Source organism: Pinus tabuliformis, chromosome 6, assembly GCF_031772625.1.
Source record: "Pinus tabuliformis cultivar Carrire ecotype Pingquan chromosome 6, CPIR1, whole genome shotgun sequence".
Classification (NCBI taxonomy): Eukaryota; Viridiplantae; Streptophyta; class Pinopsida; order Pinales; family Pinaceae; genus Pinus; species Pinus tabuliformis.
In genome coordinates this window covers 1,577,024,467-1,577,040,133 of record NC_142292.1, presented here as the reverse complement: position 1 = coordinate 1,577,040,133, position 15,667 = coordinate 1,577,024,467, and the positions used below count along the sequence as shown (strand labels likewise).

General features: G+C 37.3%; 2 pseudogenes across 1 annotated transcript in view; both read right to left on the bottom strand.

Annotated features, from left to right (window-relative positions):
* Window positions 1–15,667, bottom strand: part of LOC149264825 (transcription factor MYB3 pseudogene) — a 199,597-nt pseudogene that overhangs the window by 172,203 nt on the left and 11,727 nt on the right. The gene's annotated exons all lie outside the window — the stretch shown is intronic.
* LOC149264827 (putative LRR receptor-like serine/threonine-protein kinase RPK1 pseudogene) lies at window positions 2,145–15,540 on the bottom strand (annotated as a pseudogene).

Sequence of the window (15,667 nt, the reverse complement as noted above, 5' to 3'; positions counted from 1 at the left end):
AAATTTTTGAATATATAAATTTATTTAATTTATTGAAAACATTGAAAATATAGATTTTTCAATTAAAAAGTGAAATAAAATCTCAAGTAATATTTAAAACAAAATTAACAAGAATAAATCCAAGAAGAGAACCAAAAACATAGACTAATGAGACTGCGATGTTCCCAAAAGAGCAAAAAACATATATTAATGAGAGTATGATGCTCACATAAATTGTACCTCAAAAAAGGCTAATCTCACATACATTGTACCTTGAAAAATGCTAACCTACATCTATCATACTTTGAATATAAGGCGATAAGCATAAATTAGAAATTGCACGGAAGGAATAGAAGATTTGAGAATATCATCTTGAAAAACTAATTCATTAAATATAAAAAACTCTTATTTCTAATAGAATAAACATTATATAAAGATTAAATGGATTATTTTTCACCTTGTTGCTTTAACCCTTGGGGTCAATGCAAGCAAGAGGACAACTTCAAAGAGTTAGACAAAAATTGGCTAGGCACAAATTGCATAGAAAGGCTAGATCCACTCTTGAGTTTTCAAACGATGATTACAGATCTCACCTACTTGCCCATGTCCAATGCTTCTCTTGTGGATGAAAAGAATGCTGCAACAAAAGTAAGTGCGCTTGAATAAGTTTTAAATAGTTTCCAAAGTAAAATGAGAAATTTGTTCCATAAATATCTTAGAGATTTAGGGGTATGATAGGCATAGAAAAATGAGATATTACCCTATGTGTCTAGTGAATAAATAAATTTAAGATCGGGCATGCCCAAACACTAATCTCGTTCCTTACTTTAATGGCCAACTAAATGTATATCCATTATACTTAATGGAAATCATACCTAAATGAAAAATACAATAGACTAAGTTTGAAAAGAACTAACAAATTTAACGAGCAATCGGCATTATGTCATTTATTTCCAATAGAGTGCTCCAAGAAGCACAATAGATATCCAAGTCCCATTTCAAAGTCCAAGAGTAGTGGGAGAGAACAATGAGTTGTGAACAATGTCTAGTTTATGTATTTGTATTTTATATATTTTGGTAATAATTGCAGTGTATTGTGATGTGTTAAGTTTTTTTTATAAATTGATACAATATTTATATATGATTATACTATTCATTTAAGAAAAGTTTGAGTTTGAAACCTGGGAGACCAAAGACTCCACTCACATGAGGATCTCCAATCAAGATGTCTCTCATGAAATGCATTTTGATGTGTTATTAATTTGGCTTCCATTCCATTATAAAGCTGCCTTTTATTAATGCCAAATGATACGTTATAATTATTCATTATTAGCCAAATGTTTTGAAATATAAATAAAATTCAAATAACTACATATACAACAGAACAATCAACCTCAATTAAACCAAACCACCACCATCTTTGCAAATGAATATCAAAGGCTCACAACCTTGGAGCTAACCATTCTAATCATATAAATATATATGGCAGCTAAAGGAGAAATGGTGCGACACAAGTTGTCAGGTGATTCATGAAAGGGAGTACATAGAGTTGCACTGAAATGATAAGTGTAAACTTTTTATATATCATCGGATTACATAATCATATACTGGGTTTCATTTTTTGGGAGGCACGAGGAAGCGTGACAAGATAATTTTGTAGGAAATACACATCAGTTAATACCATTGTATAACAATAGCACTGTAGGACATATGTAGAAAAGTGTAAAATGATTTTACAAAAATTATAAAAAGGGGGCAAATGAAACAAGCACCAGCACAAAACCTGTGACTGGTATAATTTTACCCACACAAACAAAATACAAGAAGCGGTACCGACTAATCCAGATCTTCACCTCTAAAAACATGAGACAATTTTATTTACGTCGGGATCATCAAATTGGTCAAATAAACTTTCAGAAATCCTCACACCATAGAAGATGATATTCTTGAACATTCTTCAACAAACTCAGTGTAATAGAAACCAGTCAATTTGAAACCATTAATGCTATGGAACTGATTGGAAACCATGGATTTTAATATTTTTACAACGACATTTTGTCCATCTCCTAAGATCCAATTTACATTCGGATCTTTGACACAAAACAGTAAAGGACAAGGCAGTGGAATTGCAACCTTGACTTAATATTACAAAAAACATTGATTGGTTAGTGCAGCTGAGGAGGTTGTGATCGTTTCAGTCTCTACACAACTTGCTTCGTTGATGCCTAATTGAAAGCGAATCCACAGTACACATGAAAACAATGTGCAGGATCCCAATTAAATCATCATGAGGACCTACATCCCATAGGCCTGCAAGTTAGGCCCGTCCTTGTCGAAGCAACATACATGCCCAAACAACAATGTTGAATTCATTACCATAGCTAGAAAATGAAGGATCAGGAGCTTTTTTATCAGAAAGTAACCCTAAAAGCACAACTGCATAGCTATAAACATCTACCTTATGTGAAACACTGCATGTCATCGTGTTTAGTCAATTTAGTGTTATCTAAATTGCTAGTATTTATTGTCAACCCGGGGCTCGTAAGCTGATGAAGTGAAGGTGTACTATATGTACTTAAGTATCCTCTTAGAGTTTTTCTTATCGTTGGGGGTGTTGTTGCGGTTTAATTATGTTCCTAGATGGAATGAGAATTTATAAACAAGTGAGTGATGGTGTGTGTGTAGAGTGAATTCTAAATGAGTGGAAGTGTGTGTTGAGTGATCTCTAACTATTTGCTTGAAAGGAAATGCTTGGAATGAATAAATGAAATTGAAATGACTTGAAATAAACTTGAAAGCAAATGACCACTACCAATGGCACTAGACACCGTTCAAGTTGCTGCTAATAAAAGAAAAAGAAAATCACTTTTAAAACCCAAGAATAAAGATTATCTCTCTCTATCTCGATGCCTCAAAGCACATGTACTGTGTAAAGCACGGAAAGAAAGTAGCTTAAGTGGAATTATAAAAGTGAGAAAAATATGCTTGAAAGACTAATGATAATAATTTGCTATTTCTAATTCTCTACTTCAGCCATATGTACTATGGAAAGCATGATTAGAAAGTAGTGAGGGAATAGTCTAGGAAGCACTTTAAAATCAAAAACTTCTACTTTAAAGACTAGTGGTAATGATTTACTCATTCTAACTCAATACTTCAAAGCACATGTACTGTGTAAAGTACGGAAAGAAAGTAGCTTAAGAACAGTCCAAAAAGCACCCAAACAAGCTGCAAGTTAGTGATATTTTGATCTTAAAAGATAGTAGTTTATGATGAAGATCATTCATGTATGTTAACAGCTTTTTGAGAAATAAGATTAAAAACTAACTATAAAGACAAAGGCAGCACTTGAATTGTCAACTTCAAATACCATTAGCTGTAAAGCAAACACAACACATATAAAAATAAATCCTGGGCTAAAAGAAACCTGCAAAGAAATAACACTGATCAGCTGAAAATAAAGGAAAACAAGTAAATAAAACTATACATGCTTAAGGAAACAAATGAGAAAATAATGAAATGCTGCACATGAAATACTTTACAAAGGCTGAGATGAGCAGGGGCCCTCTGTTCATTCAGCCACAAGAGAACTCAAAGATCTGGAAACTTCAAAACAGTGCTATATTGATTTCTCCATTTGCAAAAAGTTTACAAAACAGAGTGCTGGAATAGCACTAGAAAACAGAGTTCACAAACGCTTCTAAATTCAACACGAGTGCAGCAAAATACAACTAATCAAAAGTTCTTTGAGCGTACGCAGACGCATCAATTTATAGGAGCTTCTAAGTTATCCTACGCGTACAACTAGTTAACAGAAAAACAATAAAACAGTATGCGTATTAATGGTCCTTGGACACATCACGGTTGCGTGGACGAGTTCAGTGGTTCTTGTCGACATGGATAATAAATCCCCTGTTGGATTGCGTCCTCTGCCACCCGTAGATCATAGACAGATCACCATTTAAGGTGCCGTGACCAAACAGCTCTCAAACACCGTTTAAACCACCTTGAGTTGACCGTGGCTAAACCAGCTTTGACCATGGGTGAAAGTGACGTGGATGGTTGGAACAAAGGGACAGGAACCTCGAGCACACTGATACCTGAGTGCCCATGTGGCCCATCTAGCAAACCGACACGTGGATCATAGTATTTAACAAAAAGGCTGCAGGATCTTCAGATAGCTGCGGGATCATCAGATAGCTGCGGGATTCCTGCAAGTAAGTCAAAAACTAAACAAATAGTCATCCATTAGCAAAACTTGCTTGATCATGCTTATTGACACTGAATGTAATGATCTGAGAGGTTTTATGGTGAAAATGAGGCAAAAGTGAAGGAAAGATAAGGAAAAGTGGAGGAAAATGGTAGACAAATAGGTGTAAAATAGAGGTTCTACATACCCCCACTCCGAGGGTATTGCATGTCCTCATGCAATGAAAACACAATTCAGTCCATCTGCTGGGATGCCTCAGCTAGGACATCCAACCTCCTTCTCTTCCTTTGTGTAGAAACATTAACCTTTGGCCTCTTGAACATGCATCTGAATTTCAAATTAATTAAGGCTCTGTTCAGTCTTCTGCATCTCTTCTTGAGTCTGTTATGTTTCTTCTGCCACATGCTCATGTGAAGATAGGTATTATCTTGGATTGCCTTGGCAATATCAGCTTGCTGCTTCATTTCTTCATTTCTCTGTTTAATGTGACGGTTCAACACTTCCAGTTCATAGATTTCTTGTCTAAGTAAATCTATTTGCTGCTCATGAGGTATGACATTACTTGGGCCAGCAGTGTTTTGCTCTAATGTCTCATAATAGTTGTACACCTCTTGTTGAATTGGGTCAACAATTGGTGACTTCCTTGGACTATATTCATGTTCAATTTCAGTTTCAAACTCCGGCTGAAATGGACTGTCTTCTCTTGGAGGAGTAGCTGCCTCACGTGATGATGGACTATCCTCAAGGTCTGCTTGTGTAGCACCCTTCTCAGGTGTGCTAAGATCAACGAAGAGTGTCCTCGTGGCTTTCCTTTTATTCTGCAATCTACTACTCCTTCTTACAGTGGCAGCACTATGTGTTTCTTTTTGTGCCTTTTCCTTCGGTTTTTGAGCTTTTACTTTCTCAGAGAGGGCAGTTTTCTCATGGAGTTTAGTTATCCTCTGTGCTAAAGGCTGGTTATCTCTTTCTTCACCACTAGAATGCTCTGGGGTCTGGTCAGTTTCTCGGATTATGGATTTCCCTTTATCTTGTTTTTGTTTCTTTTTGTCTTCTCTTTTCTTTTTGGCAGCTTCCTTAGCAAGTTCAGCGAGGGTTTCCGAGATGACCTCTTGAGCATTGTCTTCAGTGGGTTCAATCTCAGGTTCAGGATGATGGACTTCTATTTCTTCTACAGTTTGTCCTTCTAAGACATCAGTCTCAGAGATACTTTCCCTTCTCTTCCTTCTGCTCTTTCTAGGTATAGAAGACTCTCCAGGCTCTGCAAAATGATTCCTTACAAGGAATTTTTCCCATGTGTCTTGTTTTTCTTTTAACTGTTCTTCTATCAATAACTTTACAAGACCATGGTGACAGAGGTAAGCTTCTACATTTCGTGGATTTCGTTGAGCCATGGAACACATTTTCCTAAGGCTTTGAAATAGGAAATAAGGAAGGTTTATATCATGTTCTCCTTGAAACTGCAGCATAATTTTACCATGATAGACATACAACACTCCAAATCTCCCTTCACAGGTGAAAAACTTTTGTACTAATAACAATAGAATTTTCCATTCTTCTTTAACATGGGAAATTGGGATGCCTTTGGTAAAAACACTTGTGTCCATACCTGGGTTTTTCAAAATCCGCTTCCATTGTTGATCCTGGACTGCCCGGTTTTTGAACCAACGTTCACCGGTTTGTGGAAGAGAGGTAGCCCTTGCTATGCTTCCTTCGCTGACTGTAACTGTTAAATCTCCCACCTTTGCCTGGCTGTCCTTATCCGTAAACGATCTTGCAAAGGCTTTGGTTACTTCCTTATGGTAGCCCTTAAACTTTCTGATACATTGTAACCAATTGGCTTTTTGTAGTGCCTCCTCAACCTGTGGATATGCCTCCAAGAATTTCGAACCTTCCGGTTCAGCCCTCAGAAGCTTTCCCATCGACTCTTCAGCTTTGTTTAAACACAAATTTGATGGTGACCTTACACAGTAACTCCGTAGCTTCACACAGTAACTTCTCGGTCTCTGTTCAGACTCTGTGGAACAGAGGGTATACGGTGCATAAACAGTCTCAGACACCGGGAATTCACGGCTTGAATTTAGAGTTAAGCGGTGGAATTAGCGTGGACACGGTAAAAACAGTGACTAACAGTCGTAATACGACTGTATTACAGGTTTACGGCTATACGACAGAGGGAAAACAGAGGATGGTTTATGGAGGTAATCGTAGTGAGTGAAAACGAAACAAGGGAGATAATGGCGAGGAATAGGGTGTTATGAACATAGAGGGTTTTGAAATGACGAACGGAACTGCTACATTCTCCAATTTCGGATGTGGAGTGACACATGGCTGCGGAACGAGAGCTGAGAGACGTAATGCGGTAGGTTACGTCATTAGGGTATAGGACCTTAATGACCGAAACAGCCATATGTAATTTCAAAAATCGTGGTTATTATGAGCTGGTAGACGTGGAGGATTCGGAGATTTGTAGTCGCATGGGAAAAAGAAAGTGGGTAATCATTACGTTTAGTGGCCAACAAAACATAACCCAGAAAGTTCGCATAATGAAACAACCATAGGTTTAGAGTTTTGAACATACCTCGGATCGCATTTGATTTGGCTTCTGATGATTTACTAACCTTTTGTTAACTTTATTGCTAGCACATGATCTTTTCTCCTTGTCTTTGATGATTTTGAACTGTAAATATTTTCTTCAGACAAACTGTGTTTCTTGTGCAGGTACAGAAGGCTGCAGGAAAGCTAATCGGCTGCAGGATTGTCAAATGGCTGCAGAAACTGTAATGAAGTCTTCTAGCTGCATAAAATACTTTAGTTGCCTAAAAAAACTTTATTAATGAAGTGAAATGGAATGAATGAATGAATGAATGAATGAATGAGTGAAAAGCAGTGAGGTGAAGTGAAGATGGTAAGATGAAAGAAAATGGTGAGATGAAATAAATGAAAATGGAAATGAAAGAAAGAGAGAGATTTTTTGGAAAACATGAGGTGTCAGGTGACCCTGATTTTCACCTTATGTTTTCTGCATGAGACTGCCAATCAGAGATTGGTTTTCAGGTTCATACATTTATTCATTTTTTTTTTCTCTTTTTTTTTTTTTTTTTTTTTTTTTTTTTTTATTGAAATTGAAATTGAAATTGAAAGAAACAGAGATTAGGCTGATGGAGGAGAAGAATTCTTCTCCACCAACCTCATTTCAAAATCGCCTTGGAATAACTTAACAAACTCCTCTCTTGAGAGTGGCTTGTGATAGACTTTTAACCGGTGGCCATTCACAATAAAGGGAGTTTGAAGTTCATCAATAGTCTTCACTCTAACTGCTCCATTGTTAAAGACTTCATCAATCTCATATGGCCCAAGCCAATGAGTTTGAAATTTTCCTTTGAAGTCTTTAAATTTTGAATCAAACAAGAGTGCCCAATCACCCTTTTGAAACTTCTTTTCTTTGATATGTCGATCATGCCATTTGCTTCTTTGGTGCTGAACTAGATCGGTTCTTAGAATTGCATCTTGTCTCATTTCATCTAGTTCATTTAACTGGTCCATTCTGTGCTTCTGGGCTTCTGTTAAGCTCATCCCCAATTGAACTGCTGTCTTGAAGGTCTTGATTTGGAACTCAATGGGGAACAGGACTTCCTTCCCATAAACAAGTTCATAGGGAGAATGTCCTGTAGTGTTCCTCCATGTAGTTCTATAGGCCCATAAGGCTTCAGGAAGCCTTTCTGCCCAATCTCTTCTATGAAGATGAACAGTCTTTGTGATGATGCTTTCAAGAACTTTATTTGTAGATTCTACTTGACCATTCGCTTGCGGATGGTATGGAGTAGATGTTCTATGCTTAATCTTATATTCCTCCATCAGCTTTTCCACCATCCTTGATGTAAACTGGCTTCCCTGATCTGTTACAATTTCTCTTGGGACACCAAAACGAGTGAAAATATCCTTGAAAAGAAATTGAACAACTGAATTTTCAGTAGCAGAAGTTAATGCTATAGCTTCTACCCACTTGGTAACATAATCAGTACAAACCAGTATATATCTATTTTGCTTGGATGGCGGATTAATTGGTCCAACAAAATCTAGAGCCCATTTCTCGAAAGGTTCGATGCATACCTGTGGCTGTAGTGGCATTTCATTTGAAAGAGTTGGTCTCCCAGTTCTCTGACAACTGTCACACCTTTTAACATATTGCTTTGCATCCTTAAAGAGAGAAGGCCAATAATATCCTGATGAAAGGATTTTATAGGCAGTCCTCTTATCAGAAAAATGTCCGCCACAAGGTTCGTCATGACATGCTTTAAGGATGTCAGGCATCTCATCCTCTCGTACACATCTTCTGATCATCAAATCTGGCCCTGTTCTGAACAATTCATTAGAAATCCAAGAATAAAGTGAACTATCCTGAATGATTTTCCTTTTCTCATTAGGAAATAAATGTAAAGGTAATTTTCCAGTAACTAAATAATTAGCAATATCAGCATACCAAGGGGTTTTGGTAGTTACTGCAAACAAATACTCATCTGGAAATTTGTCCTCTACCGGAGAGTCCTCATTAGTGTTTTGGATTCTGGACAAGAAGTCAGCTACTGTGTTCTGCTTACCTGGTCGATCTAACACAGTTATGTTGAATTCTTGTAAAAGCAAAAGCCATCTTGTAACTCTACCATTAGTGACTGGTTTGTTCATGAGGTATCTAATGGCAGAGTGATCAGTGTGGACAAAGGTTTCATAGCCGGTTATATAGTGTCTAAACTTGTTTATAGCATGAACAACGGCTAGAAACTCCTTTTCAGTAACAGTATAATTTAACTCAGTAGGAGTCAAATTCTTACTCGTGTAATAAATGGCATAAGGGATCAAATCCTTTTGTCCCAAAACAGATCCTAAAGCTGTATCTGAAGCATCAGTAGAAATGTGGAAAGGGAGTTTCCAATTTGGACCCCTTAAAATGGGTGCTTCAGATATTCTAGACTTTAAAGCTTCAAAGGCAGATTGACATTCAGGATCCCACTTAAATTCACAATCTTTGGTAAGTAATTTGAAAAGAGGGGATGCTATCTTCGTGAAGTTTTCAATAAATCTTCTGTAATAACCAGTAAACCCAAGAAAACTTCTAACATCTCTTTGGCAATTTGGAACAGGTAACTTAGAGATGACTTCTACTTTAGATCTATCAACTTTGATTCCATCTCCTGAAATATGATGTCCTAAAACAATCCCTTCAGTAAACATCATAAAACACTTTTCATGACTTAAAGAAAGATTTGTTTCCTTACATCTTACCAGTACTTTTTCCAAATTTGCCAAAGCTTCTTCAAATGTATTACCATAGACTGTGAAATCGTCCATGTAAACCTCTACACAATCATGAATCAGATCTGAGAAAATTCCTAGTACAGCCCTTTGAAATGTGGCTGGTGCATTGCATAAACCAAAAGGGAGTACTCGATAGGCAAAAGTCCCCCAAGGACAAGTAAAGGTGGTTTTGTCTTGATCTTCAGGTGCTACCTGAATCTGATTGTAACCACTAAAACCATCCAAGAATGAGAAATACTTTTTACCTGCTAAAGTGTCTAATACCTGATCAATAAAAGGTAGAGGAAAATGATCCTTTAAGGTTGCCTTGTTCAATTCTCGATAGTCAATGCAAACTCTCCATTTACCATTCTTTTTGGGCACTATAACCAAGGGAGAAACCCATTGGCTATCTGAAATGGGGTAAATGAAGTTTACCTTGAGCAATTTCTGAAGTTCTTCTTTCACAATTTCCCTAAGATTTGGATTCATCCGTCTTTGTGGCTGCCTAATAGGTCTGTTGTTTTCTTCAATGTAAATATGATGAATACAAGTCTTAGGGTCGATTCCTTTCATGTCGGTATATTCCCATGCAAAGGCAGTGGAATGTTTTTGCAACAGTTTAGTTAATTCTTCTTGTTGTAGTCTTTCCAAGTTTTTGTTAATGTTTAATGTTTTTCCTGGAAAGATTTCAACTGTAGAACTACCAAACTCTTCCATTGAGAAGAGAGACATTTGTCTAGAGGAGAGATATTCAATATCTGCATCTAACTGGAATTGTGAAGAGTCATATTCTAAAGGTGCCTCAAAATTTTCTAATGTATTTAGAATTTGACTGTCCTCACTGATTTCAGAGATGGTTAGAACAGGTTGAAGAGTTTCCTCATCATTAATCCACTCATCTTCTCCTATTTCTGTTATTGCCTTTGCGGGAGGATACAAGTTGAATTTCTTGGTAGAATTACCATTTGATATATACATGTCTCCCGACCTACAACTTATGAAAGCATCAGCTGTGGCCAGCCAAGGTCTTCCTAAAATAACAGGATGTCCTCCTAGATTGTTCTTGGGAGTTAAAATCATAAAATCAACTGGATACTCCCAAGAGTCTAGTGAGACTGGAATGTCTTCCAATACACCATCAGGTTTAATGATTGATCTGTCTGCAAGTTGCAGCAAAGTAGGTGTAAAGAGAAGATTAGGAAGTTTTAACTGATCCATGGTCTGTCTACTCATAATGTTGATAGCGGCTCCTAAGTCAATCAAAGTATTTGGGATTTCAACCCCATTAATATGAGTTTTAACAATAGGGCTACCGGGATCTACATATTTTTGCATGGTAATTTTACCCATCATAATGTCTGCAATTTTTCCAACTAGATGTATCCTTTTTGTGTCTCTGGTTCTTTTTATTGTTTTTTTCAAACTCATCTCCTTTATTGTCTTTGCTAGAATGGGAATCTCCTTAATGGCTGTTAACAGGGGGATCTTGATACAGACATTTTTTAATTCATCTAGAAAGCTATAGTCAGGCAACCAAATCTGCTTCTCCACTCCTTTATCAATTTGCAATCTTTCAGGAAAAGGAGGAATAGCTGAAGATGTAGGTTGCTCTACTAAGGGAGTTGATTCTTTTTCTTTTTCTTTAATGCTTGGGTTTTGAAGGGATACTTCAGAACCTTTATTGGCTTTGAGAGATTCTTCCTCAGAAATGCTTGGTTGTTGAGTACTTGTAGAAGGTTGGTCTAAGATTCTACCTGATCTGAGTTGGACCTCATTGAGAGGGACAACCATATAGGTAGGGAATGGTTGACCTTCCATAAGTGGTTGACCTTCCATCACATAAGCATTTTGAGGATTCCTATTATTGGGGTTTGGTTGAGGTTGAGAGGGAAGTTGATTTGGCCTCTGCTGAGATTGTAACAAGAGTTGAGAATTTTGATTTTGTGGAGGAGGTTGTTGTTGAGGGAATGGTAATGACAATTGTTGACCTTGATTTGGAAGTTGGGGAGCTTGCTGATTCTGAAAGGATTGAGGATATTGATAGAATTGGGCAAATCTCCCATAAGGATTTTGCATTTGCATGCTTTGCAACCATGCTTGGAAAGGATTTTGTGGTTGTGACCAAGGTTGTTGCCAAGGATTCCAATTTGGTGGGGGCTGGAAATTCATAGAGTTGTTAAACCCTTGATTTTGCTGCCCCTGCCAAGGTTTCCTTGCAACAAAACAAAGAGATTCAAGTGTACTTGGATCTTCTTGAAAGACTGCTTTGAGGCCAGGGATTGAAGGACATTCCTTGGTCTCATGGGTTTCTGAGCAAATTACATAGGTTTCCACAACTTGTGCTTCCAAGGGACATTCCCTTAAAGCATGCTTCTTTCTACACTTCGGGCAAAAAATGGTCATAGCCTCGGCTTCTGCCTTTTGTTTATTCTGAATCTTAAGGGTATCAATTTGTTCACTGAGACTCCCTAAGATGTCAGTTTTAAATTCATCTAGCATATTACCGATTTCAGCCCTACTCACTGATCCTGTTGCAGATTTATTTGCCCTAAGGAGAGAAGGATCTCTAGGCCCTTTTTGAGTTTTTGATTTGCCTCTTGAGAGATGGGTACATAGTTCTGCTATATCACTGAGAGGAAGTTGAGAAATATCCCCTTTCCCCATCATGTTTAAGATATCTATCCACTCATCCCTAATGGCTTTTAATAAGAGGGCTTTTAAGGTCTCTTCATCCAAGGTGCTCATTTTTGCTCTTTTTAAATTATATTGAAATCTCTCAAGTAAATCTTCTAAGCTCTCATCTTCTTTTTGCATCATTTTAAAAACCTCATCCTTATGATTAGTAGGCATACAATAGTCCAAATACCTATCCAAAAAGGTTTGTTTCATTTCATCCCAGGTCCTAATGGACTGAGTAAGTAACCCCATGAACCATTTCAAAGCTTGATCCTTTAACGTTGATGGGAACAGTTTGAGTTTCTGAGTATCATCCAGATAGTCATAAGTTCGACACACAACTTCAAATTCAAACAAGAATGTTTCAGGGTCCTCAGTTCTTAATCCATGAAAATTTGGGAGAACAGATGGTGATATGTTTTTCATGGTGGCTCGGGAGTCCTCATCAACAATGGGAAACCCAAATGTGTTATCCCCATCTCTATTTCCTCCAATGGGACCTCTACCTCCTCCATTGTTATTGTTATTTCCTCCTCCTCCTCTACCTCTACCTCCTCCTTCTTCTTCTGCCATGATGATTCTCCTAGGAATTTCAAAATCTTCTGGTTCTTCTACAAAGGGTGAATGAGAAGAGATTTCTCCTTCCTCTTCAGGTGAGTCTATTTCCTCAATTACAATTGGTTGTCTGGTAGGAGAAAGAGAAGAGTCTCTTCCTAGTTCAAACTCAATAGAAGGTATAGGAGAGTCAACTCTTGGTTCTTGAATTTCAGGACTAGGAGTTTCGGTTGGAGATAAGGGAGGTATCTCTTGTCTATCTCTTGAAGCAGATGGACTTGTAAAAATTGAACTTCGAGCTCTAGCTAAAAACCTTCCCCTAGAATCTCTAGCTCTATGCATGTCATTTTTATTTTATCCTCAAGTCAAGTTAAATAGTTCTTTTTCTGATCTTCCAGTTCACTCTAGGTGCAAGAAGAGAGCATACTTAAGAAACTATTAGATTAATAACTTTTCCTTTCTGATCCTCCAGATCACTTCAAAGTGCAAGAGGAGAGCATACTTAGATAGGTTATTAACTTCTTTTCTTGAAGTTGTTGTTTTTTTTTTTTTTTTTTTTTTCTTCTAAGAATATGGCTACTTAATTTCACTTCCCCGGCAACGGCGCCAAAATGTTTAGTCAATTTAGTGTTATCTAAATTGCTAGTATTTATTGTCAACCCGGGGCTCGTAAGCTGATGAAGTGAAGGTGTACTATATGTACTTAAGTATCCTCTTAGAGTTTTTCTTATCGTTGGGGGTGTTGTTGCGGTTTAATTATGTTCCTAGATGGAATGAGAATTTATAAACAAGTGAGTGATGGTGTGTGTGTAGAGTGAATTCTAAATGAGTGGAAGTGTGTGTTGAGTGATCTCTAACTATTTGCTTGAAAGGAAATGCTTGGAATGAATAAATGAAATTGAAATGACTTGAAATAAACTTGAAAGCAAATGACCACTACCAATGGCACTAGACACCGTTCAAGTTGCTGCTAATAAAAGAAAAAGAAAATCACTTTTAAAACCCAAGAATAAAGATTATCTCTCTCTATCTCGATGCCTCAAAGCACATGTACTGTGTAAAGCACGGAAAGAAAGTAGCTTAAGTGGAATTATAAAAGTGAGAAAAATATGCTTGAAAGACTAATGATAATAATTTGCTATTTCTAATTCTCTACTTCAGCCATATGTACTATGGAAAGCATGATTAGAAAGTAGTGAGGGAATAGTCTAGGAAGCACTTTAAAATCAAAAACTTCTACTTTAAAGACTAGTGGTAATGATTTACTCTTTCTAACTCAATACTTCAAAGCACATGTACTGTGTAAAGTACGGAAAGAAAGTAGCTTAAGAACAGTCCAAAAAGCACCCAAACAAGCTGCAAGTTAGTGATATTTTGATCTTAAAAGATAGTAGTTTATGATGAAGATCATTCATGTATGTTAACAGCTTTTTGAGAAATAAGATTAAAAACTAACTATAAAGACAAAGGCAGCACTTGAATTGTCAACTTCAAATACCATTAGCTGTAAAGCAAACACAACACATATAAAAATAAATCCCGGGCTAAAAGAAACCTGCAAAGAAATAACACTGATCAGCTGAAAATAAAGGAAAACAAGTAAATAAAACTATACATGCTTAAGGAAACAAATGAGAAAATAATGAAATGCTGCACATGAAATACTTTACAAAGGCTGAGATGAGCAGGGGCCCTCTGTTCATTCAGCCACAAGAGAACTCAAAGATCTGGAAACTTCAAAACAGTGCTATATTGATTTCTCCATTTGCAAAAAGTTTACAAAACAGAGTGCTGGAATAGCACTAGAAAACAGAGTTCACAAACGCTTCTAAATTCAACACGAGTGCAGCAAAATACAACTAATCAAAAGTTCTTTGAGCGTACGCAGACGAATCAATTTATAGGAGCTTCTAAGTTATCCTACGCGTACAACTAGTTAACAGAAAAACAATAAAACAATATGCGTATTAATGGTCCTTGGACACATCACGGTTGCGTGGACGAGTTCAGTGGTTCTTGTCGACATGGATAATAAATCCCCTGTTGGATTGCGTCCTCTGCCACCCGTAGATCATAGACAGATCACCATTTAAGGTGCCGTGACCAAACAGCTCTCAAACACCGTTTAAACCACCTTGAGTTGACCGTGGCTAAACCAGCTTTGACCATGGGTGAAAGTGACGTGGATGGCTGGAACAAAGGGACAAGAACCTCGAGCACACTGATACCTGAGTGCCCATGTGGCCCATCTAGCAAACCGACACGTGGATCATAGTATTTAACAAAAAGGCTGCAGGATCTTCAGATAGCTGCGGGATCATCAGATAGCTGCGGGATTCCTGCAAGTAAGTCAAAAACTAAACAAATAGTCATCCATTAGTAAAACTTGCTTGATCATGCTTATTGACACTGAATGTAATGATCTGAGAGGTTTTATGGTGAAAATGAGGCAAAAGTGAAGGAAAGATAAGGAAAAGTGGAGGAAAATGGTAGACAAATAGCTGTAAAATAGAGGTTCTACACATCGCATGCAACATAACCAAATTTGCCTGCTAGATCAGTTGTTGCATGAGTTTTAGAAGTTCCTAGAAGCCTAGGAAGGCCAAAGTCGAACAGATAGGCATTGAAATTGTTATCAAGAAGAATATTGGTAGGTTTGTTATCTTGATGCAACAGACGTGGAACACGATCCTCATGGAATAAGTAAGAGCTCAAGTAATGTATAAAGCAATTTTGTGAATAATGCCCCACTCAACTCTTCATTTTGATCTCTCTGGAAGGAATTTCAAGTTACCTCTAGGCAAATAATTGTATACCAAAAACATACTAACCTGCTCTTTCAGATCTTTTTTGTTTTGACCTCTATGCTCTCAATGGCATAGAGGTTATGACTGACAACCTCAACTTACTAACTCGATTTGATAATGGTCGTTGGTGTAGGTCTATATCTCA